The sequence below is a fragment of the Mustela erminea genome, chromosome 18, assembly GCF_009829155.1.
Source record: "Mustela erminea isolate mMusErm1 chromosome 18, mMusErm1.Pri, whole genome shotgun sequence".
In the NCBI taxonomy this organism is placed as follows: domain Eukaryota; kingdom Metazoa; phylum Chordata; class Mammalia; order Carnivora; family Mustelidae; genus Mustela; species Mustela erminea.
This window is the reverse complement of record NC_045631.1, coordinates 14,598,202-14,624,817: the sequence shown is the minus strand read 5'-3', so window position 1 is coordinate 14,624,817 and position 26,616 is coordinate 14,598,202. Positions and strand designations below refer to the sequence as shown.

Sequence of the window (26,616 nt, the reverse complement as noted above, 5' to 3'; positions counted from 1 at the left end):
TCAAAGGTACTAGAGTCATTTTGTTTATAAGAACAGTTGAGGGATTTGCCACCATTTAACATGGACACTGCTGAGATATCAGTACATGCTCCTAGCAAGTTACAGACCTACCATGCATCAAAGGGAGAGGAGGGAATTTGAAAGAAGAGTTAGTCAATGGTAAAGGATATAGCCATGCTTTAACCACTGCTCACAGCTCTCTGGCTTGAGTCTGCCACAGGAGGTGTAGCATCCCCAGAGTTATCATCAGCATCTTCAGCATCATGACTGGTGTTTGGAGGCAAGGCTGCATGCACCAGCCGCTCTGGGATCCAAATTGGAGCCTCCTTTTCCTGTGGAAAAACACATACAGACCCCCTACTCCATAATAACACTGGATCTGGTCCATTCCACTTTCCTGTGAGGATGTCCTTCCAAAGTACTAAAGGCTTAGGGGAAGCAGCAGCATCACTTGCATGTCTGTCTGCAGCTGATTTACCCGTTTTGTCCAATGTTAAAATATTCAAAATAAAGAGAATGGTGTTGAGCTGATCTTTAGGGGACCTGAAGGTGTCCCCTATTTCTCCTTTTTGTTTATAAAGTGCATTTTTTATTGTAAGATGCGCATGCTCCACAACACCCTGTCCTTGTGGGTTATAGGGTATTCCATGTATCAAGTAAATGTCAAGTTGTTGTAGGAAGGCTTTAAAGGGTTGTGAGGTGTAGGCTGGACCATTATCTGTCTTTAATTGGCATGGCTTTCCCCATGCCGCAAAGCCTGTAGGCAATGGGCGATAACATCTCTGGATTTTTCCCCCATATGCACTGAGGCGAAAATTATTCCAGAGCAGGTATCTACAGAGACATGAACATATCTTAACTTTCCAAATTCTGAAACATGTGTGACACCCATATGCCATATATGATTAGTTAACAAACCCTTAGGATTAACCCCCAAGGACGGTGCAGGTAGTAAGATCACGCAATTTCTGCAGGAGACTACTATGTCCCGAGCCTGTGCTTTTGTTATGTTAAATTTGAGGCAAAGAGTTAAAGCATTCTGTTTCTTCAAATCCTCCCCTAAGTGGTCCCATTGAGGTATGTTTAGCAAGCCTTCATCTAGGAACCATGGAGCCGCCTTTTCCACTGTATTCAAAAACGCCTGAGCAGTTTTTGCTTTTACGCGGACGTTAAAGACTCGCGGCTAAATCCCGGCTCTAAGGCCACCCCGCTTCTTATTGCGGACTAGTACAAGATTCCCACCACTTTGATCGTGGTCCCTTCCCCACTTACCTGAAGTTTTGATAAGAAAATCCTGGTTCTATGGCCGCCCCGCTTCTTGTTGCGGTCTTGTACAAGTTTCCCACCACCTTTGTCGTGGTTTTACCCCGCTTACCTGCAGACTTCTCCCTTGCAAGGTTTTTCTATTTTTACTCCCCGCTTTACCACGGAATTCCCACTTTTGAACATGGCTAATGTCCCCGCTTACCTGAGGACCTTTACTCCCCACTTTCCTGTGGGTTACCTTGCAAGATTCCTTTTTTTAGTTCCTGGGTTTCGGCACCATTTATCGCCCTCGGCCCGCAAGGACGACAAGAACCCTGGTTCGGATGCATCTTCTCTCTCCTTATTTCTGCAAGTCTACACATTTATATACACTTACATGACCAATCAGTGAGCAGGGTACAGGAGGGAGTGAATCAGGCTGTGCACCTAAATGAACAACTTCGCTAGCAACCAATGCTGTTTACTTCCTCTTTGGGCATTCTGCTTAGTCTCATGAGGCAATCCTAACCTGGCAACTAGCCAGGCGCCATCTTTTAATGGCGGAGGCCACCCTGGCCAGGGGCCTGCCTCCGACACTCCAGGAAGAGGGCGAAGATTGGAGATGGTGGCCAAAGGAGACCTTAGCTTTCAATTAAAATATTATTAAAAATCAACAGATGAGTAGATAAGCAGAATCAGTATATCCATGTGATAGAATCTTGAAAACAGAGGAAGCACTGACTGATGCCACAGCACGGGAGAACTCTGAAAACATTATGCTGAGAGAAAAACCAGACATAAAAAGCCACATATGGGGCGCGTGGGTGGCTCAGTGGGTTAAGCCTCTGCCTTCGACTTGGTCATGATCTCAGAGTCCTGGGATCAAGCCCCGCATTGTGATCTCTGCTCAGCGGGGAGCCTGCTTCCTCCTCTCTCTCTGCCTGCCTCTCTGCCTACTTGTGATCTCTGTCTGTCAAATAAATAAATAAAATCTTTTAAAAAAACGCCACATATGATTCACAGACATAAAACGATGACAGGCAAACCTATAGAGACAGAAAGTTGATGAGGGGCACAGAGGCTGTTTGGGGTGATGAAAATGTTCCAGAAATAGTGCCGATGGTCACACAACATTGTGAATGTAATTAATGCCACCAAATTAGACATTTAAAATCATAATTGGGGGCGCCTGAGTGACTTAGTGGGTTAAAGCCTCTGCCTCCAGCAGATAATAAAATCTTTAAATTAAAAGATATATATTTTTACAAGGGGGCGCCTGGGTGTCTCAGTTGGTACAGCGTCTGGCTCTTGGTTTCGGTGCAGGTCATGATCTCAGGGTGCTGGGATCAAGCCCCATGTTGGGTCCTGCACTCAGCGAGGAGTCTGCTTGAGGATTCTGCCTCCCTCTCCCTCTGCCCTCCCCCCACTCACACTCTCTTGCTTTTAAATAAATGATAAAGAAATCTTTTCTAAAAATGTGAAGATGGCCAATGTCATGTTATGTGTATTCTAAATCACTATCCTGGAGGTTGGGTTGCAGAGTGAAGCTGCAGAGGAGGAGGCTGGCCAGGTGGGAGTGGGAGGGCAGAGCCAGCAGAGTTGGCTTTAGAAGGCCTCTGGGAGCAGATGCAAAAGGGCTTGGGGACATTTTAGCAGGAGATATCCACAGGACATCCAGGTGGAATGTTCTCCAGAAGCTTCCTCATCCATGAAAAGAGGAATTATGAGGTGGTTAGGGAGATGAAGATGGTGTGGTTACCACCCCAGGTATGCTCCCTCCTGGCTGGAGAAAAGGACCAACTGTATCCTCCTCACCATCTTGGGCCAGAGGAAGCAGAGTCTCAGAAGGCAGATGAAAACCAAGGAGACGTGGTATCAGAGAAGCCAAGGAAATTACAAGTGTCAAATGCCACCGAGACATCTAGTAAGATGAGGACCAGGATTAAGTAACAGGGCCTTAGGACATCACCAGTCACCTGGGGGACCTGTATCTTAGAACATTCAACCTAACTTTCCAGAACACCCAAGAGCTTTAAACAACTTCTTACTACTCGTCCCTAAGTGGACTCAGCCAACCCCATGTCACCACCCCCACAACTCAACCAGGGCCTTACAATCTTATGAATTAATCTAGCACTGCACTCTGACTCTAGGACCAGGAATGAAGAAAGAAAACACACATCATGGGCCATGTACTGTGTGCTACTGGTCTTCATGACAGTCCCGTAAGGTAAGTGCAGTGTGTTGAGGGCCTCCTCAGAATTCAGGTCCACCCAGAGCCTCAGGATGTGAGCATATAATGCTCACAGGGTCCTTGAGATGAATTAGTTCAGATGAGGTTGGATTAGGATGAATCCTAAAATCAATGACTGCTGAACTGATAGAAGTGCAGACACAAAGAGACACATGGAGGACAACGTCATGTGAAGACAGCGGCAGAGACTAGAGTGATTAGTCTACCAGCCAAGGAACATCAAGGGCTGCCAGCCACCACCAGCAGCTGGGAGAGAGGTCTGGAGCAGGTTCTCCCTCAGAGCCCCAGAAGTAACCGCCCCTTAGGGCACCCTAATTTCAGACTTCCAGCCTCGTGAACTGTGAGGGAATAACTTTCTCTTATTTTAAGCCCCTCAGCATGTGGTAATTTTTTTTTTAAGATTTTAATTATTTATTTGATGGACAGAGATCACACAAGTAAGCAGAGAGGCAGGCAGAGAGAGAGAGAAAAGCAGGATTCCTGCTGAGCAGAAAGCCAGATGGAGGGCTGGATCCCAGGACTCTGGGGTCAGGACCTGAATCAAAGGCAGAGGCTTTAACCTGCTCAGCCCTTCAGGCACCTCAGGGTGTGGTAATTTCTTAGAGCAGCCCAAGGAAACTAAAACAGTGGGTATGGTTAGCCTCTTTTTTTTTGTAGATGGGGAAAATGACTTCACTTCTCTGGGCCTCCAAGCTGGGTTAGTGTTAACCTCCCTCATCTACTCTGGGACATCGCCAAACCAAGTTTCTCGGCCTAAAGGGCCAAGAATTGTAATGGGGGAAATTCATGAAGGTAATGTCACTTGACCCAGCCTCAAGGCAACAGGATGGCCAGCCTCCCCAGGCCGCTTCACCCTCACCCGGCATCCCACGTCTGGCTTCTGCGTGCCCAGGCCAGCATTTCTCATTTGTTGCAGATACGTTACACTGAGCAGGGAAATAGAGGCTTGTGCCACACCTACCCTGTGAAGGAGTCCCATGTGATTATCAGGCAGTCACGCCCTTTGTCGGCCGTGGCAATCCACCACCTGTCTTCCCTGATGCAAAGGCAGGATATCACATTAGCGTGGCCCTGCAGAAATGCAGAGAAAATGCTCTGAAACATTCAAAAGCTGGAGCCCCACAGAGAGAACTAAGCTTCCTTTCCTGGTTCATCAGGCTGAAAATCCCACTCCTATGGCCTTTCCCTGGCATTTCTCCATAATCAGTCATTTTCCGATTTTCTTTCCCTCCAAACCCCTGAAGGGTATACCACACTCTCCACAAGGACAAGGGCTCCCTACAAATCTAGGCATGTGCCCAACTGTGAACCCAGGTGGGGAATAAATGTTGGGGTTCTGCCCCACCTCCAGCCCCCTTGAAGCCCTGCTGGCCTCCTTTCCCTTAAACAGTGTCCACCCAGGCCACTGAGCAGATCTGGAGCAAAAGCCCTCTGCTGGTCTCCCTGCTTTCATTCCCATCCCCCCACAATCCTTTCCCAGTAACTCAGCAACCTCTGGAAACAAATAAAATGCTAGTGCTGCCTGCCAGGAAATAGCCCATTCCCTCCCTCCTTCCTCTTCCTTTGCTCACTCCATGTCAGTCATACCAGCTTTCTTTCTGGGCCGCTTGGGCAGGCCTGTAAACCTGGAGCTCCCTGGGTCTGGACTGCTCCTCCCCAAACTGCCCCTGGTTGGTTCATTCTCCTCAGTCAGTCAGATCTTGGCACAAAGGGCATGTTTGCCAGCGCAACCAACTGGAGGTCCATTTCTCACTCCTGATCTCTCTCCTGCAGCAGTCCACATTTCCTTTGGAGTGTTTGTTGTAATTTGTAATTGTGTGTATAAACTCCATGTTTTGTTCATGACTACAGGCCCAGAATCTGAAACAAAGAGGTTCTGATAAATACCTATGGAATAAATGAATGAAGGAATGAATGGATGGATGGATGGATAATCAAGGCCACTCCCAGCCACCTGACTCTGCAGGAGGCTGGACAGCTGCCTGGCATGGTCCCTACTTCTCAGCCCCTCTGCCTGCTGCTCCTTCCTCGCTCTGCAGACACAAACTACCTCCCTCCCTCCCATCAGCACTGGGCTCAGTGCTGCACATTCAACTAAGCTCCAAGAAGGGCTGCTTGTGGGCTTGTGTGTTTCCAGACACCTAGAGAGAAAATTCTGCACCTACATGGCATGGATCCCTGAGTACAGACTAGGCTTTTGGGAAGCCTTCTGTGATGTTTTTGAACTAGGCATTGACTTAAGGAAGGTCCTTATTAAAATATATGTCTGGGGGCTCTTGGGCAGCTCAGTCAGTTAAGCGTCTGCCTTCAGTTAAGTCTTTGATCTCAGGGTCCTGGTATAGAGCCCCAGGTCAGGCTCCCCGCTGAGCAGGGGAGTCTGTTTCTCCCTATTGCTCTCTCTTGCTTGCTCTCATAAATAAATAAATAAATAAATAAAATCTTAAAAAGCAACAACAAAAACTTGCATACCTGAAGATGGTGCTGAGTATTCTTGAAGACATCATAGATGAATGCAGTGTCAGCACAGATGTACAGAAGAACTCGCTGGTTTTCATCTTGAATGTAGTAAACAGGAAGAGAACTGTTCCATCCGAAAGACCAAGTCATGGTCTGGAAGACAAAGGCAAGACCAGCAAGACCCTGAGTGCACGGAGCCCAGAACTGTGATGCCAGGCACCCCTGGCGCAGTCTCTGGAGGGGAAGGATTTCACATCATCAGTTCAAAATGAGGGAAATCCCTTCAAGAACATCCTCAATGGCATGATAGGGTGCGGAGGACCCTCGAATCCATGACACTGAGTGAAAGGGGCCACACACAGTGCAGGGTCAGTCCGACCCATAGATATGGAAAGGAGCCCAGTGGTGCTGGGGGCCTGGGAAAGGTGGTTGGTGAGTGATGGCTAGGGGATATGGATTTCTTTGGTGGGGGAAGAAAATGTTCTGGAATTAGACAGTGGTGACAGCTGCACAACCTTGTGAACATGCTAAAAAGCAATGGATGGTACGCTTTAAAGGGGTCAATTTTATGAGGATGTGAAGAAATTGGAACGACTGGGCACTCGTGGTGGGAATGTGAAATCATGCAGCTGTTTTGGAAAGCCCCAGGGAGAGCTCTCCAAGCACTGAAAGCAGAATTAGCATATTACGCAACAACGACACTTCCGGTTACCTACCTCAAAGAACTGGAAGCAGGCTCTCAAGGAGACATTCACACGCCCATGTTTAGAGCAGCATACTTCACAGAAAAGAGAAGATAAAAGGAAGCCAAGTGTCCCATGACAGATGAAGGGATGAACAACATGTGAGTGTTGCTCAGACTTCCACAGGAAGGAGACCCGATGCTCTATGACATGGATGGGCCTTGGGGACATCATGGAAGTGAAATCCACCAGTCACAGAAAGACAAATATGGTAGGATTCCACGGACATGGTCCCAAGAAGAATCAGTTCCATAGAGACGGAAAGTGGAATGGTGGTTGCCAGGAGCAGGGCTGGGGAACAAGGAGTTGTTCAATGGGTAGGGAGTTTCCTTTTCACGATATGAGTTCCAGGTGTTGGTTGCAGCACAGTGTGAATGTACCTACTACGATGCTGTACACTTCAAAATGGTGAAGATGGTGAATTTTAGGGGTGCCTGGTGGCACAGTTGGATCAGCAACTGACTCTTGGCTTTGGCTCAGGTCGTGATCCCAGGGTTGTGGCATCCAGCCCCACAGCAGGCTCCATGAGTATCCTGCTTAAGACTCTCCTCTGCCCTTCCCCAATCCCCCTCTCTTTCAAATAAATAAGTAAATATTTAAAAGAAAGATGAGGGGCGCCTGGGTGGCTCAGTCATTGGGTGTCTCCTTCAGCTCAGGTCATGATCCCAGGATCCTGGGACTGAAATCCCTGCCAGGCTCCCTGCTCCTTGGGAAGCCTGCTTCTCCCTCTCCCACTCCCCTTGCTTGTGTTCCCTCTCTCTCTCTGCCTCTTTCTTTGTCAAATATATAAATAAAATCTTTTTTTTTTTTGGAAGATGCTAAATTTTACTTTATATGTATTTTACCACAATTTTAAATTTTAAGAAGGTAAATTTAATGGTATATGAATTATACCTTGCTTAAAAAAGAAAAGAAAGTCAACAGTAAACAGAAAGAACGTCCTATCCTCCTAATCCCCAGAACCTAGGCTGCTCAGTACCTGACACATAGTGAGCACTTAATATTGTGAAATTCAATTTACTTCATGAAATTTATGGAAGGGGGAAGTCACAGTATAGTTGCCAAGGAACTTCATAAGAAAGGCAATTATTCAGCTGGGAATATTTGTATTTGGTCCTCATATACCATTTCCCCTGGAAGAATAAAGCACAAAGAGACAAAATTCCCTAAGCATGATTAAAAATTCCATATTACCAGGAATAAATCCAAGATAAAAATTCTCTGAAATGAAAAATTTGAGGTATTATAAATCTGACTATTACTTTTAACTCAATAGTAGTTTACTTATGCATATTTTTGTGGGCAAAGTCTTTTATAAAAATCACACAAGTGATTAAAACAGTTTATAAAAGCTGTGGATTCATACAAAAGAGTATTATACAGAAATAAAAAGTAATGAACTAGCAAGCCAGGAAAAGACATGGAGAAATCTTAAATACATTTTGCTAAGTGAAAGGAGCCAACCTTAGGAGACTTCACAGTGGGGACATCTGGGTGGCTCAGTTGGTTAAGTGTCTCCCTTTGGCTCAGGTCACGTTCTCAGAGTCCTAGGATGGAGCCTTGCATTGGGCCCCCTGCTCAGCCAGGAGTCTGCTTCTCTCTCTCTGTCCCTCCCCCGACACGTGTTTTCTCTTTCTCTCTCTCTGACAAATAAATAAAATCTTAAAATAAAGGACTTCACATTGTATGATTCCAACTACATGATATTCTGGAAAAGCAAAACTATTAAGGCCGGGGGGAAAAATGGTGGCCGGGGAGTGAGGGGGTGAAGGCAGGGATGGAGAGTGGGGCACGAGGGATTTGAAGGCAGTGACATAAGTCTGTATGATACTACAATGGTGGATATACCTCATCATACCTTAGTCAACGCCCAGAGAATGTCACACCCCAGTTGTGAACCCTAAAGTAAAATATGGACGTTAGTTAATAATAACAGTCAACATGGGCTCATCACCTCTAACAAATGTCTCCCGCTAATAAAGATATTAACAAAAGGGGAACCTGGTAGGGGGCACAAGGGAGTATATGGGAACTCTGTACTTCTCATTTTGTTTGCTATCAATCTAAACTGCTCCAAAAAATAGACTTTAGGGATGTGTGGCTGGCTCAGTCAGTAAAGCCTATGCCCCTTGATCTCGGAGTGTTCCAGCCCTTCACTGGGTGTAGAGTTACTTAAAATAAAAGCATTCCCTTTAAAAAATTAACCGAGGCCAATTAATTGAATGTGGTAGCTTCTAAAGTGATGGCTAAGTGATTAGAGACTTTTAGCAACTGACTCACTCAGTATTAACGGGACCTCGTTGCTCCAGCAGCGCGCACACTCACTGAAAGCACGCGCTATCGGCTGATGCTGGGCACTAGTGCTACTGTTCATGGTGAATGGTCATGGAGTAGCCGGGTCTTACAGCAACCTTCCAAACGTGAACACAAAACGCTATGGTCCAAAGCAGATTTCACTGCACTTGACAATCATCAAAGAGTCCTTCTCATAAATGCAAGACACCTTGTTTTCTCGGTGGAAGTCAGTATCCAGGGTTATGCCTACTTACCAGGAGCACTCTGAATTACTCCAGGCCTCTGGTGTAAGGCAGGGGACCCCAAAGGAAAAGGGGAATGCTGCAGGCAGAGAGAGGCAGGAACACACTTGTTGAAGCCCCTTTGGTGAGAACAAATCAGAAGTAACGAAAACGGCCATCCATAACAGGGCACCGGTTGAATTTAAAATGAGGAAGTGGTTCTACACACCCTGAAGCAGAAAACCCTCTGAGACATACTAAGTGGTCATGCAGAAGATCTGTAAAGAAAACAAAACCTAGCATGTGTGGTTTGTGTGTGCACACACAGAGACATGTCCATAGATGCCCAGGAAAAGGTCTGTAAAGATATACAGTTATACAAAACTGGAATGGTAGTCACTTTCAGGAAATGGATTTGGCATGGTCTGTGCGAGAAGAGGAATCTGCCTGATTTTTTTTAAATTTTAACTTATTTATTTTTAGAAGGGGGAGGGCCAGAGGGAGAGAGGAAGAGAGAATCCCAAGCAGGCTTCATGCCCAGTGCAGAGCCCCATGCGGGGTTCGAGTTCACAACCCTGAGATCACAATCACAACCCCAGCCGAAATAAAAACTCAGACTCAACCAACTGAGCCACCCAGGTGCCTCTGCTTTAAATTTTTTTTTTTAAGAGCACCTATTATTTTTAACAGGAATAAAAAAAGGGGGGGGCACCTGGGTGGCTCAGTGGATTAAGCCTCTGCCTTTGGCTCATGTCATGATGCCAGGGTCCTAGAGCCCCACACTAGGCTCTCCGCTCAGCAGGGAGCCTACTTCCCCCTCTCTCCCTGCCTGCCACTTTTCTTACTTGTGATCTCTTTCTCTGTGTCAAATAAATAAAATAAAATAAAATAAAGAGATAGAGGGAGGGAGAGAGAGAGAGAGGGAGAGAGAAAAAACCAATACAGGAACGGGAACAGAAAGGAACAGAAAGAAGGTGTCCTCAAGGAGATAAACAAATTTGCGGAGGGAGGTGGTCTAGAAGAGTTGAGTTCTGCAGTGAGCCCAAGGCTAACAGGGGACCCAAACCCCTGGCATGCAGGACACTTGCTCTCATTAGCGATATCCCCAGATGTCGTTCTAGCTGGCTAAACAAGCCAAAAGTCTTCAAGGGCTCTGAAACTTGTTCTATCTTTCAGACTGGACAAGCCCAAGTTTTGACCTTGAACTCCACTGCTCAAAGTAAACCCAGTCTACAGAAACGAGGCTGTCATTTGTCTGCATCTCCCACTAGGTGTTTGCCATCATCCTCATCAATGCTACCATCCTTGTCACCACCACCATTAGCATCATCCAGATGTGAGAGGTGTTCAACACCTGTCCAGTGCTCACTGTGTGTCAGGAACTACATTAAACACTTTATGTGCATCCGATCACTTACAAATCTTCCAAAGGCAGAATCTACAGGGAAAAGTAGAGGTGAATACTAGGAAGCAATTTTCAGTGGCACATGGAGGAGGAAGGGAAAAATTCTCCTCCTCTTATTCTCTTGGTAAATGGTAATATTTGTGCGGCAAAGGCAGATGCCAGTCGACCCCCTGGTGCCTTTCTCAGTGGCTTTCACTTTTTCCATACCTTTTGCTTTCTGGTCCATCTCTGAACGCACAGTTTTAGGAGCCCGTAATGGTTTTAGGAGCTAGTGAAGAGGCATCAGGCCATCTAAGGCGGTAGAGGTAAGGAGAGGAGGGAAAGGGGAAAGGAATGGAGGAGCAGGAGGAGGAAGTGAGAAAGAAGGGGAATGGGGAGGAGAGGGAGAGATTGTCCTTGAGTCTCCCACAAGAAAGGGCACCCTACGTAACAAACCACATCCAGAATTTCCTGCCTGGGGAGCAACAGTGTCGGACCCAGATGTCAGGCCCAGAGACAATACTCCTGTCACACATGTCCCTCCAGAGTGCTGAACTGAACTTTAAAACATATGAGTTTGTTATTAGTTCAAAAGGATATTTCTGGTGGTATTTTTTCTTCCATATGCATAAAATCCCCTTATTTCACAATGTTTTTAAAGCACTAGAGGACACTAAAATCCATGTTACACTCCCTTCCAAAGGATACACGTTGGCGTGGTCATCCCTTCAAAACAACATGTCCTCGCTGGTGGACACCAGTGATTTCTCCGGGATCTCTGCTTTGGGAATTCTTCCTCTTGTTGCTCACTTAAGTCTGATCATCTTTTTTCCTCTCTCCTTTCCCGTCCCAGCTCATCCTGAGGCATCTGGTCGATTTTCTCCCCAAGCCAGCTTGAGGGCTGTGTTTCAGGGAAACTAATCTCTGGTTCCTCAGAATCGCTTTGATCCAAATCAAGAAATTTTCCTTTAGAGCTCAAGTCTCTTAAAGGCTCATTTGTTTCCAAATGCTTTGATTCTAATGCACCCTTTCACTCGCCAAGGGTTCTCTTAAAAAAGAAATAAAAGAAGATTGTGATTCCAAATACAGTGTATAGCTGCTTGATTCCCTCCTTTACTTTTCTTTCTGTTCCTACTCAGCCAGCCTTAGTGTTCAGCTCACACTGGAACTACGAACTGTTTCAAAAAGGTGCCTGGGGGGCGTCTGGGGGGCTCAGTTGGTTAAGTGTTTGCCTTTGACACAGGTCATGATTCTGGGGCCTAGGATGGAGCCCCACATTGGGTTGCCTCCTCAGTGGGGCATCTGTTCTCCCTCTCCTGCTCTCCCCCTGCTTGTGCTCTCTCTTACTCCCTCTGTCAAATAAATAAGTAAAATCTTAAAAAATAATAATAATTAAAAAAATAAAAAGGAGCCTGGGACATTTTATACTTAAATAACATGAATCATGCATGTGTCAGGTTTATTCTTGGCCTACGAGCAGAACCACACAGGAAAACCATTCTTCTAAGTGGTCCTGGTCATCTCCAAGGATGGGCGAGTCACAGTCACTCTTCTCCTTGGACCACAGCTGAGTTCTCCTTCGCAGGGAGAGCCTACATTATTATAATCATGCTGACTGTGTTCTAAGACAATTGCATTCCAACTAACCCCTAGGAACGCTTTCTGTCAGCTCCCCTGCACACCTTCTCCAGGAGGCCTTCCCTGACCATCCTCCTAACTGGGCTAAGCGTCCTTGATTTTTGTTTTTTAAATATCTCCCATGCATCACTCAATCGCTCCACTTAGGATATTGCTTCATGGTGCTCAGGTATCAGTCTGCCTCCCTACACACCCTAGAGCTCCTTAAGAGAATGGACTGTGTCTTATTTGTATTATCCCCATAGCCTGGCACATGGTGAGCATTCCATGATTCTGAATGAATGAATGAATGAATGAATGAATGAATAGATGAATGGCTTAAAATTACTGCATACTAGGGAAGTTCCTGACATGACTGACTGGGAATCAGTCAGTGTAAGTATCTCCCCTGCACCTGACATTCTTCTTTGTGGAGTTTCCTTTAGAAAAATATTGACCATAACCATTGGCAGTTCACTCTGCTTCCCATTTTAATTTCCTAGTACATGAACCTATAAACGAACTGCATTGAGCAATACCAGCTCTGGTTCCTTTCCACAGGAATAAAAAGAATTTCATAGTTCTGGAAAAACCTATATGTAATTGGAAGCATATTGACGTCAGGGCCTCTCATCTTTCCAGGAATAATTTTAGAGCTCTGTAACTCACTTTGTATACATTCATATTCCCTTCATATTCCCACAGGCAAGCGAAATGATAACCCAGGCATTTACAACAATTCTAATAATGTAAATAGGGACAGAAGCAGCGACTTAGTGGTTAAAAGCGTGGGCTTTGCAGTAGGCTTCTTCTAGCACCCAACCCTGGTTCCACCACTCACTTGCTCTGAGACCTTGGGCAAGTCGCTGTTCCCTCAGAGTGCCTATTTGCTCACAGGCAGGATAAAAGTGAGAACCCTAATTTCTGGGGTTAAGATGACCTATGTAAAACTTTCAGTGCAGCTGCCACAGAGGGCTTGAGAAAGGCAGCAATCGTTTACAGTTTAACAGCCTTCTAACATAGTCTCTCATTCATTTCTTCAGACAAACTGGAATTTGAGGCTCTGGGAGTTGAAATAACTTAATGGGCTCACACCGCTGGAAAGGGGCAGACCTCTCTAATGCTCAGTTCCTCCAGGTGGAAAAAGCACTCAAGGCCCAGGGCCTTGAGTAGGGGGCCTGCTCCAACTGCAAACTTTGCCAGAGCATCTTGATGCAGGGCCCAGGGGAGGGGAGGAAAGTGCAGGGGAGGAAAATAGACTAAAGGTCTATTTATTTCTGTGGGGGAGGGAAGGGGGACACAGAGGCACAAGTCCTTCCTCCAGCTTAGGTCTCTCTGAGGCTGACCTGGCCCCCAAGCATCCCCAGACCCCTGCTGGGCACCAGACCCTCCCACACCAGGACCCTCAACCCAGACTCACAGAGTGCGCCCTCCAAGGGCCTCAAAGGACTGGCCCTCCTGCCACCTGGACCCCTAGGTCACCTCCCCAGCCTCCAGTGGCCACTGCTTTCTCCTCCACTCTCTCCCTATCTATGGTGGTCACCCAAGCCCCGCCCCATTGTAACCGCCGCCAGGGCCAGCGCAGTAAAGCAGGAGGGCCAGCCTGTGGTCACGTGTCCAAGGCTCTGTCTCGCGCCGGCGGGCACGCCCCCTGGCGCTCAGCTTGGGAGAGGCGCCACTCGGGCCCTTGTCCTGAAATTAGCCTTCCTCCCTCTCAACCACTCTCTTCAGCTCCGTCCCCCAACGTATTCCCAGGGCGCCAAGGCCTAAGAAGCAGCATTGGTGGCACCTGCAATTCTGACTTTCTGAAGACTAGGTATGAGCTGTTTGGTAAATTCCTCCTTGTCAAAAGAAAACTAAATTTCCCCACCTCCTGGCTACTCCCCGATATGATCCCCTTACTGGGGGTGCCGCCCCTGCGTCGGTGTCCGCGCCCCCAGGTCCCGCCCTGATGGCCGAAGGGCAGGGCGCCTTTGCCCTCTTTCTCCTGCTGCAGGCGCGTGAAGTGCGGCAGCGCGAACTCTAGCAGGTCTGCAGGCTGGTGCCTCGCCTTGTCCACCGTGAAGCCCTGCAGCAGATCCGTCAGTCCGCAGGGATCTCCCGGCACATCCTGCCTGCCCCATCGGCGGGCGCCTGGGCGCTGCCCTCGCCTCCTCCCTGGGCCGGTCTGCGGCCCTGCGGCCCCCAAGCGAGCGCGCTCAGAGGGCGCTGGAGGCGCTACTAGCTGCTAGCGCGCGCTCTGTGCCCAGGCGGCCTGGCTGGCGCGTGCCTACACTTGGGCGCTCTGCTGCTCTGTCCAGAGGCGGCGGATGCGGCTGAGCGAGCGCTGCCCCGGGAGGGTGGCAACATCTCAGGCTCCTCCCGCTCCCCCTGCCCTCCAGCCGCTTCTCTCCCGACCCCTCCCACTCTCAACCATTGTTCATTTTTGTTAAAGATTTGTTTGTTGGAGAGAAAGAGCACAGGTGAGTGAGTCAGGCGGGAAGGCCAGGGCAAAGAGAGAATCCTAGTGGACTCTGCACTGAGCCCAGAGCTTGCCTCAGGGCTCAATCGCAAGAGCCTGAGATCACGACCTGAGCCAGAACCAAGAGTTGGGCACTTCACTGAGGGTGCCGCCCAGGTGCCCCTCAGCTGCTTTTTAAAAAATTCTTGAGGGGCGCCTGGGTGGCTCTGTGGGTTAAGCCTCTGCCTTCAGCTCAGGTCATGATCCTAGGGTCCTGTGATGGAGCCCCACATCGGGTTTTCTGCTCAGTGGGGGGGCCTGCTCCCCTCCTCTCTGCCTGCCTCTCTGCCTACTTGTGATTTCTGTCTGTCAAATAAATAAATAAAATCTTAAAAAAATAAAAAATAAAAATTTCTTGAGCCTTGTTTTATGGGCTTGAATGTGGTTGATCTCAATGAGTATTTCCTGTGTCCTTGGGTATTCTGCATTTGTTGGGCCTTGTGTTCCAGTGCCAAACAGGTCAAGCAGGTTGGATGGATTTTTAGGTCTATTTACTTGCCACTTTTCTATCTGCTTCTTCTATTAATTATTGACAGATGAGTGTTGAATTCTCCAGATTGAATTGTGGATTTGTCAATAATTAACCCCATGCAAAGTAAAAAAAAAAAAAAATTAAAATAAAAAAAACACTTTTAGTGACACAATTAATGACATCAAAAATTATAGAAGAGAAATACAATCAACTAGAATCAGATGTTTTCAAGCCAAACCCCATATATTGTTGAAGATTCCATTTGGGCCCTTCGTGTAGTCTCAAAACTCAGTGAGCTGAGGTCTCAGGCCCGATCTTTTTCAGTCTTTAAGTTTGACTTTGTGTCTGTTTATTCATGTACCAAGCACTGCTCTAAGTGAGAAGGGTGTTCAGAAATAACTTGCATACTGTGGGCTACTGTGCGGGTTTCTGGAATTCTCATGTAAGTTGGGGAAAGTTACCTTCCATCCTCAGTGCCACCTGAAGCAGAGTGTAAGGGAGATCTAGGGAGGAAATAATGCCCCAGAGCATGCCGGTGCTCTGCCCAGTACAGTTTACAGTCCATCAGAGGGACCAACAGAACACCAAAGGCTCCTGAGTGAAATAAGACTAGAACTCCATTCCTTCAGTAAAATGGCTCTGTGCCTAGCTGGGACACCCACCTACCTCACCACTGTCCAAGGGACTAATTCGAGAAATAAGTGACAGTTTACATCATCTTTCCCATGATTTCTAAGAAAACCTCAAGACCTGCGCATTCAACTTCACGCTGAAAATCTGAGTGTTTGCATACTCATCTCTCCAGAGAACCATAGGCCACCTGATCCCACCCAGCACTAGTACACACCTGCATCCCAAACTTTTCCCTTCTTGAGTTCTCCACAAGCAAATACCGAGCACTCCTGCAGCAGAAACATGCTAAGTACTGCCATATTGTTCTTGCGGAGCACCGAAGATACACAGTCAAGAAGATTTCCTGTCCCCATTGCAGGAACTTCAGGGTCCCTCCAGGGAACGCTGACCCATCCTCAAGAATCACTGGTACCAAATGCTGAGAGAACCCAGGGATGGAGGGAAGAGGGAAGCCTATTCATCTTGGGAAACAGGGGCTGGTGGGATATTTAAAAATTGATAGTAACAAAAATATATGCCAGGGAATATTTGAACTCAGTGAAATACAGCTCCCTATGTCAAAGCCCATTTATCTGTGCCTTCCCTTTCAGACCAAAGGACCTGTGTCACTGTGGTGTCCTGGCCAGAAAAAGCCAAAAAGGTGGGGTTTGGAGAGCTTCTGGTTTGGTGAGCACGTGGTGGTCTGGGGAGAGTGGGCACCTGGAGAGGGCATGGAAGTGCTGCACCTGTTCCACACACCTTCCTTGTGCATTTCTTCCATCCAGCTATTCCTGAGTTAGAGCCATTTATAATGAATCTGTAATCTAGTCTGGAAAATGTCCCTGGGTTTTTTTTTTTTTATTTCCAGCATAACAGTATTCATTATTTTTGCACCACACCCCGTGCTCCATGCAATCCGTGCCCTCTATAATACCCACCACCTGGTACCCCAACCTCCCACCCCCCGTCCCTTCAAAACCCTCAGATTGTTTTTCAGAGTCCATAGTCTCTCATGTTTCACCTCCGCTTCCAATTTCCCCCAACTCCCTTCTCCACTCTAAGTCCCCATGTCCTCCATGCTATTTGTTATGCTCCACAAATAAGTGAAACCATATGATAATTGACTCTCTCTGCTTGACTTATTTCACTCAGCATAATCTCTTCCAGTCCCGTCCATGTTGCTACAAAAGTTGGGTATTCATCCTTTCTGATGGAGGCATAATACTCTATCCCCAGGGGTACAGGTCTGTGAATCACCAGGTTTACACACTTCACAGCACTCACCAAAGCACATAACCTCCCCAATGTCCATAATCCCACCCCCTTCTCCCAAACCCCCTCCCCCCAGCAACCCTCAGTTTGTTTTGTGAGATTAAAAGTCACTTATGGTTTGTCTCCCTCCCAATCCCATCTTGTTTCATTGATTCTTCTCCTACCCACTTAAGCCCCCATGTTGCATCACCACTTCCTCATATCAGGGAGATCATATGATAGTTGTCTTTCTCTGCTTGACTTATTTCGCTAAGCATGATACGCTCTAGTTCCATCCATGTTGTCGCAAATGGCAAGATTTCATTTCTTTTGATGGCTGCATAGTATTCCATTGTGTATATATACCACATCTTCTTGATCCATTCATCTGTTGATGGACATCTAGGTTCTTTCCATAGTTTGGCTATTGTGGACATTGCTGCTATAAACATTCGGGTGCATGTGCCCCTTTGGATCACTACGTTTGTATCCTTAGGGTAAATACCCAATAGTGCAATTGCTGGGTCATAGGGCAGTTCTATTTTCAACATTTTGAGGAACCTCCATGCTGTTTTCCAGAGTGGCTGCACCAGCTTGCATTCCCACCAACAGTGTAGGAGGGTTCCCCTTTCTCCGCATCCTCGCCAGCATCTGTCATTTCCTGACTTGTTTATTTTAGCCATTCTGACTGGTGTGAGGTGATATCTCATTGTGGTTTTGATTTGTATTTCCCTGATGCCGAGTGATATGGAGCACTTTTTCATGTGTTTGTTGGCCATCTGGATGTCTTCTTTGCAGAAATGTCTGTTCATGTCCTCTGCCCATTTCTTGATTGGATTATTTGTTCTTTGGGTGTTGAGTTTGCTAAGTTCTTTATAGATTCTGGACACTAGTCCTTTATCTGATATGTCATTTGCAAATATCTTCTCCCATTCTGTCAGTTGCCTTTTGATTTTGTTAACTGTTTCCTTTGCTGTGCAAAAGCTTTTGATCTTGATGAAATCCCAATAGTTCATTTTTGCCCTTGCTTCCCTTGCCTTTGGCGTTGTTCCTAGGAAGATGTTGCTGCGGTTGAGGTCAAAGAGGTTGCTGCCTGTGTTCTCCTCAAGGATTTTGATGGATTCCTTTCGCACATTGAGGTCCTTCATCCATTTTGAGTCTATTTTTGTGTGTGGTGTAAGGAAATGGTCCAATTTCATTTTTCTGCATGTGGCTGTCCAATTTTCCCAGCACCATTTATTGAAGAGGCTGTCTTTTTTCCATTGGACATTCTTTCCTGCTTTGTCGAAGATTAGTTGACCATAGAGTTGAGGGTCTATTTCTGGGCTCTCTATTCTGTTCCATTGATCTGTGTGTCTGTTTTTGTGCCAGTACCATGCTGTCTTGATGACGACAGCTTTGTAATAGAGCTTGAAGTCCGGAATGTCCCTGGGTTTTTTGAGCCACTCTAGCAAATTAATCAAACCCAAAGAGTGGGTGGTGGGAATCTGTAATCTTTAGCTGGTTGGTGGGAGGCAGAGGTGACAACCCAGATTTGTGATTCTTGTCTAAAGTGTGTAATGTGTTTGTGGTGGGGCAGAGGTTGGGGGGACAGTCTTGTGGGACTGAGCCCCTGCTATCTCCAGGTATCTATGTCCACATAGATAGGGTCAGATTTGAATTAAGTTGTAGGGCACCTAGCTGGTGTCAGAGAATTGTTGGTGTGGGGAAAACACCCTCCCACACCTGTGGAAATTGGGCACAGAACCCTTATGATTCCAAATACGAGAATGTACAAAATCAAGACAAAAACCTTGCAGTTTTTACTAGTTTGGCTAAAACAAAATTTCTAAAATCAAAGCCTGGTTTACAAATGCATGATGTTATAAGAAATGCTGTTTTATTAAGGTTTCAATTCATAGGCATGATTGATTACAGTATTGACTATTGGCCATTGATTTTCATGTCCAGTTGTCTTTTCTCCCCAGAGGTCTGCCTGGTGGGGCTCAAAGGTCCATGCCTCTAATCACAAGTTGACCCCACTGCCAACCAACCACAGTTCCTCAATGAGGTCCAAAAGCCACCTCATTAACATAATGAAAGAAAACTTTGTTGTTATCCTCATTGGAAATTACAGAGGTTTTTAGTTCTGTGCCTGAAATGGAGACACAGAACAAATAGTTCTGTTATATTTCTATTTCACAGAAATAGAAAGTAAAGGAATAACCTAAAGAATGTAAAAAACCCTAGGTCAGCAAATAAATTTGATGATGTCTTTTTCTAAGTTTTCAACAACTTTGTTTTTGTAGCATGCCTAAAATATATTGTATATGTAAACACAACCTCACTTGGTTTCAGTAATATTTAAAACACGGGGATATGCAGACAACATTAGTTTAAATATTGTCTTAACTCTCCAGATATTTTAGTCCATGAACATCCATTTTTTTAAAAGATTTTATTTTTTTATTTGACAGAGGGAGATCACAAGTAGGCAGAGAAGCAGACAGAGAGAGAGGAGGAATCAGCCTCAATCCCAGGATCCTGGGATCACAACCTGAGATAAAGGCAGAGGTTTTAACCCTTGAGCCACCCAGGTGTCCCAATGAACATCTATTTTTAATTATATACGGTGCTTTGGAAATTTAGCAACTGAACTAAGAAAAAAACTATGCATTCTTTCAAAAAAGTGAATATTTTGTTAGAAAAAAAGGCTAGAAAAATTGTATAGTATTGTACACTAAAATCTTATCTCATAAAATCTACCAACTTAGAAATTCTTAAAAATTTAAAAGATATCTTTGATACCCTTATTTATAGCTTCTTTTTATGAAAAATTAATTAACAGTGGTCCTGGGTGGCTCAGTGGGTTAAAGCCTCTGCCTTTGGCTCAGGTTGTGATCCCAGGGTCCTGGGATCGATCCCCGCATTGGGCTCTCTGCTTGCCAGGGAACCTGTTTCCTCCTCTCTCTCTGCCTGCCTCTCTGCCCACTTGTGATCTCTGTCTGTTAAATAAATAAATAAAAATCTTTAAAAAATTAATTAAAAGTTACAGGGAGGGTTTTTTCACATGTACTTTTAAAATGACAGAGACCCCAGGAAACAATTATCTGAGACTGCCTATTTGAAGATGTTTAGATTTCAACTTTCCTGGGAACAAAGGAAAGAAGAAAGCAAGATCCTTATATTTCTGAAAATCATCTTTGAAACTTCTTATTCTTGTAATAAAAACATAAATACACTGAGTCCATTTCAAATGGGAAAACATAGGAAGATGGCAGAACTTTCCTCAAATATTCAGAATTAACCAGAAATGTCAAGACTACTCAGCAACAAAAATTCAAATGAGCCAGTTTTAACGATCTAATTGGTTTTCTCAAATGATTCAAGAATCAGTCAACATCCTATCTAACACTAGAAAGGCAATCCAAAATCTACAGTTAGGGAAAGGTTTTTAAAGACAAGTCAACTAAGTCATAATTTTTGTTTTAATTGCTCCAGATGAACTCACCTTGCTTTTGAGGATAAAAGGGTATATTAGGGGGATTACTTCATCTTCTTTTGGAGGATAGAAAGGAACCATGTGGCAGATTACATCATTGGTGCTGATCAGAAAATTCCACACTACATTTCTGAGGGAGTTTGAAATAGTAATTAGGTTAAGATACTAAGTCTTGGTGGGCCTAGTGCAGATGACTCCATTTTGGGCCTGCTTTTTTTTTTTTTTAATTTTGTTAAACAAAACCTTTATGTGTGCATCCCCAAAGCATGTAAAAAACAAACAAACAACAACAACAACAACAACAACAAAAAACTATACAATGGTGAATTTTATCTAGGGCAAATTGTTTCTTTTTACAGATAAAAGGACTTTGAAAATAAGGAATTGAAAACCAAACTTGAAATAGCTACAGTGACCTCTACTACTTTTTTAGACAAATAATTAAGCCTCATCTTTGTTACCTTAACTGTGTCTGTGATAGTAAATAAACACAAAAATCCCCTTGGCTGTACAAAATAGATGTTAATCTCTTGCATTCCTGGTCAGGGACGCTGCCTTCTAACCACAGAGAAACTTTCCCCATCCTCCCTCCTCCCCATCTAGGGCTCTGGTCTCTTCCTCCTCCTTCCTCTACTTCTTCCTGTTTCACCTTCATCTCCTCCTCCTCCACTTGCTCCTCTTCCTCCTTCTCCTTCTTACTCTCCCTCTTCTTATTCTTCTTCTCTTCAGATAGATTTATTTACTTATTTTAGAGAGGTTGGGAGGGCCAGAGGGAGAGACACTCTCAAGCAGATCACCTGCTGAGTGGAGCCCAACTTGGGCCTTCATCCCAGGACCCTGAGATCATGACCTGAGCCCAAATCAAGAGTGGAATGCTTAACCAACTGAGCCACCCAGGTGCCCCTCTGGGTCACTCTTTTGGAGGAGAGAGAAAGAGGGAATCTCAGAGAGCTGGCTTCAGTAAGATACCAACAGTGGCAATAATAATGCAAATATCAACAAGAGGACACTGAACTGTCATCTTGCCATTTTAAGCACTTCATGTATATTAATTCACCCCTCCCTTATGTCTACCTGGGAGGTAGGTACTATTAGTACCAGCATTTTTCAGCTATAGAAACTGGAGCACTTAAATTTGGTAGCTCACTAAGGTGACATAGAAAATGATGTGGCCAAGATTTGAATCCTGGTGGCCTGGATTCACAGTCCATTCTCCTAGTCACTATGCAAATGGCCCCACTTGGGGTAACAGTTGGCGTTGGTCAGGCATCATCCTCCGGGGCATCTGGGTCTCTGCGGCAGTGAGGTGAGAGGAGGCTTAGGTTATGTCTAATATATTCCCACCCTTTATTGTCATGTTATTTCTGCCTGTGCACCTATTAATCTACCCTACACCATTTGACATGTTATTGAAATATCTTCACATTCCTCTACTGAGGCTTTTTCATAAGCTCTTTTAGGATTTTAATCTACTGAGATATGATAGCTGCTATTATTGTAGTGAGGACATTGGAGTCTGCATTTACAAGTGAGGCAGAGGGAGGGAGGCTTCCTCTACTGGGCTGTGTCACACAGGCTTCGTGATCCAGGCTACATGGCTTCAGTCAAAGAAATTGGCAGGTTTCCTTCTTCCTATGGGTCTGGGACATATCACATAGCACTTGGGACTTGGGATTTGAGCATAAGTAGAAGTACTTGACTGGGACATTTAGATATGAGGAATGTGGCAAATATTTGGCTTACAATGATATTTCTATATCTAACCATCATTTTCATATATTGTCTACTCAATTTTAATGTCTAAATCTGTACTTTCATTACATCAATATTTTTTTTGCAATTTCTTTAGATTGAATTCCTTTGTTTCTTGGTCAAATAAATCATTTGAATTTTTTGTTTAATCGTCAGTTAAAAGGGATTTTAACTCTCCCAGTGCAGGTTTCCTGTCTTTGTAAGAAAAATTTTAAAATACCTGTCTGCCATATTAAATTGCTGATTTCATCTGAAATGCAACCCAGATTTGAATTTCTCATTGAAATGAGAATTGGTTGAACAAGCATTTTTTCATTATTTCATTTCATTTTTCATTCAATTTTTTCATTTTATTTCATTTTTCTTTCACATGCGGTCTGCTTTTTTGGTTCATCCATTTGTTGCTCTGCTCTATTGCTCCTGTAGCTGACATAGGATGTGGCCTCTTATCGTTCCACTTGGGAAATAATAAAGGCTTCTCATTGCGCGGGGAGGAACCTGGGAAACTACCTGAAGCCTCCCTAGGACACAGCTGTGACAATGCAGATCCATGATCTGGACCACAGAGCGGTATTTCTATTCACTGGGGAGTGAACTGCGGATCTGTGTGGTCTAAACCTGCTTATGTCAGAAAGGGCATCTAACCTAATCAGAAAGGGCATCTAACCTAATCAGAAAGGGCATCTAATCTAAAACCTCTTTTACCAAAGAAAAGAAGGAGATAAATCAATGGAACTAAGTCAGGAGGAGGAATTGAATGTGTATTAGTCAGCATTCTCCAGAGAAATATCTGACCATCTATACCTATATCTCCATGAAATCTCTCTTCAGAAAGAGATTTATTAGAAACTGGTTCACATGGTTATGACCCAGGCAGGAGAAGACCAGTGTCCCAGCTCAGAGACAAAGGGTTAGAAGGAGAGGTGTCTCCCTTACTCAGCCTTTTTGTTCTGGCTCAACCAGTTGGATGAGGCCCGGCAGCATTGGGGTGGCGATCTGTTTTACTGAGTAACTGATTCAAATGTTAGTCTCATCCAGAAACACTCTCATAGGCCCAGAGCAACGTTTCACCCAATTGTGCACCTTTGGTGCTCAATGGTCCAGTGAAGCCAACACAAAAAATGAACCATCACAGCATATTTCACAAGAGTGAATGAAGCTTCTGAGTCATGGGAAATTGATACCAGATGAGGTCACGGAGGAAGAAAAGAGATAGTCCCATCTAGGAGGCTGTGCAAGTGCATTTGAGGACCTTAAAGTGTTTTGAAATTTCATGGAGTTTTATCCACATTTTCCATGTTTTAATCCTTGTGGCATTGTTGATAATACCTTCAAATCCAGCTTCTAGTTAATTAAATCCTCTGTATCTGCTTATTACTCTAGCAGAGTTTATAATTTTAGTTATTTCATTTGTCAATTCTAGAAGTTTCGCCTGGGTTCCTTTCAAATGTCTAAACATTTTTGCTAATCTTTCATGTTGATGTTGAAAGACCCTGGAGCCGCACCAAAGAATCAAACAGCACGCCTCCACTGGATGCAAATTGCAAGAGGTTTATTGGTTACACAGGCACCTGCAGACGCATCAGCCTTTGTGGACTGAGCGCGCTGGGCTAGGTTGGGGAGCAGATTATATAGGGCAAGGGTTGGGGTGGCGGGAAGCGAGCTTACAGAAGTAGATGCTTGGTTACAGGGATCTGATTGGTTAACTTAAATCAAGCATTGTCAGGCACTGGGTTTAAGGCAAGGACACAAGGGTTTGTTCTGGTGGGCCTTGGCTCAGCACTCTGGAAAGTCCCAGGTACACTCTATTCCTCATTTGTCTTTTCTCTTGACAGACCGGGTGATTACAGACAATAGAAATCCTGGTATGTGTTGCCATCCAGCTATGGGGACAATCAAGCCTTCAGCAAGGGGAGAGGGGGTGCTGTGGGGAAATCAGGTTACTTAAACAAGCCTTTAGAAAGGGGAGAGGGGTCTTTCAATGTCAATACTTTCTTTTGAAAATATACAGATTTTGTCATTTGCAGTATATGGTCTTTGAAAGCTTTTCTTCTCCTTCTCCCTCCCCTCCCCTCCCGCACCCTGCCCTCTGTCCCCTCCTCCTCCCCCACCTTCTTCTTTGGTTCACATTCTTCACTTGTTGTATGGGTTTTGACTATTTATTGAAACGTTTCTCAATAGGAATATATTAATGCCTGGCTTAAAGCACATTCCTATAGGATAAATTTTATAGGTATTCCTCTAGGTACCTCCAATTCAAGTAGATGTAAACTCACATTTTGGTATAGATTTCTCAGTCCATACAGGCAATGTGAATATTAGGCTCTAAAAATTAATAAAGGAAATTCGTATATAAAATTAATGGAAATTATTATTATAAAAGCCTAATTTTTCATGTTTAAAAAAAATGAAGAGATCCAGAGCTGAAAGAGTTAAATTGTGTGGAGCTTCTGCTAACTTGCTTTTCTGTAACTGCTCTGCTGCTTTGCGGGTCAAACCTTGAGAAGTAGGAGCATGGTCTTCCCTTTGTGTTCCCCTCCATTCCCCCGAGGCCCCACATCCTGAGTACGTTCCCTGCTCAAGAGATGTCCTTGAATTATGTTTGTGGTTAAGAAAGAAGAGAACTATTTTGTCCTAGTTTCACAGCCGCCGAGCTACATCCGGACAATAAGATATGGATAACTGAAAAATGTGAACTGTACAGAACATACCAGGAACTGTAACTATGAGGTCACTGTGATCATGGTTTTATGACAAGCCTTTGTCGAAAAAATGCATAAAAACCCCATACTCCCTTGGATCGAGGCTCTCAGGCTCCGCCTGGTTTTCAGGAATGCTGCAGAGCCCCAGCATGCTGGAACAATAAAACCCTTGCTGTTGCAGAAGGAGCCGCCTTGGTGTCATTCCTCCGCGCCTCCCTGGGTTGAGGTCTTCTCGACCCTAACATTTGGAGGTCCCACCGAGATTTAACCCAGCCAACGGGACGCCGGACGGGACAGACCCAACTCGCTCTTTGGGTAAGTCTGCAGCGCCCATTCCTCTTTTGGTACCAATATTCATGTGCACATGTTAGTCTGATTCTGTTTTCTCATGATTTCTGGGGATAATCTGGGCAACCTTCAGTGTCTGACAGACGTGTCCAGGAGACGCCGGTTGCAACCTTGGGGGACGCCCCAAAGGTGAAGGAGGGCCAGGGACGCCTGGTGGCCTCCTGTCGGGTAGATCCGGAGGATCTACATCTGTTATATCCCAGAAAACACTATCATTGGCCACTATTTTATTTTTCATCTCTCCTACAGTCCCAGTGGGGACAAGCGCTTGCGTCCTGCTTTCTTTCTTCTAGGTTTGGTGACTGCAAGAATCTTCCTGTACTTCGAGATGGGACAAAACACATCAACTCCCCTGTCTCTAACCCTAGCCCATTGGTCAGAGGTTCAGGCTAGAGCTCATAATCTCTCTCTCTCTCTGTAAAGAAAGCTAAATGGCAGACTCTCTGTGCCACTAAATGGCCATCTTTTAAGGTCAACTGGCCCCCCGAGGGGTCTTTCCATCTCTCCCTAATTTTGCAGGACAAGAACGTCATCTACCGGCCCCGACCCAAAGGACACCCGAACCAAGAGCCCTACATCTTGGTGTGGCAGGATCTCTGCAAAAACCCTCCTTTCTCTGAGGACCCTGCCCGCATAACAGATCTAATTACCTCTCTAAGGAACTCCCATCAGCCTACATGGGACAACTGCCAACAGCTGCTCTCAGTCCTCCTCACCTCTGAGGAAAAGGAGAATATCCTCCTGAATGCCCGAAAGAATGTGCCTGGCCCCGGCGGGCAACCTACCCAGCTTCCTAATCTGATTGATGAATATTCACCTCTGACGCGCGCTGACTGGGATCCTAATCTGCCTGAAGGTAGGAGACACCTCGAAATCTATCGCCAGACTCTAGCGGCGGGTCTCAGGGCAGCAGGTCGAGAAGCCCACTAATTTGGCTAAGGTAAGAGGTATAATCCAGGGCCCTATTGAAAGCCCCTCTCTATTTCTAGAAAGGCTTCTTGATGCCTACTGGAGGTATACTCCCTTTGACCCTCAGTCGGAGGAACAGCAGGCGTCAATAGCCATGGCTTTCATTGGACAGTCTGCAGTAGACATAAGAAGGAAGCTGCAGGGCGCCTGGGTGGCTCAGTGGGTTAAGCTGCTGCCTTCGGCTCAGGTCACGATCTCAGGGTCCTGGGATCGAGTCTCGCATCGGGCTCTCTGCTCAGCAGGGAGCCTGCTTCCTCCTCTCTCTCTCTCTCTCTCTCTCTCTCTGCCTGCCTCTCTGCCTACTTTTGATCTC

At 45.5% G+C, this 26,616-nt stretch overlaps 1 pseudogene; it reads right to left on the bottom strand.

The window, feature by feature from the left end:
• LOC116577978 overlaps positions 1-11,467 on the bottom strand; it is a 55,391-nt pseudogene extending 43,924 nt beyond the window's left edge.
• Between the last annotated feature and the right edge of the window lie 15,149 nt (positions 11,468-26,616).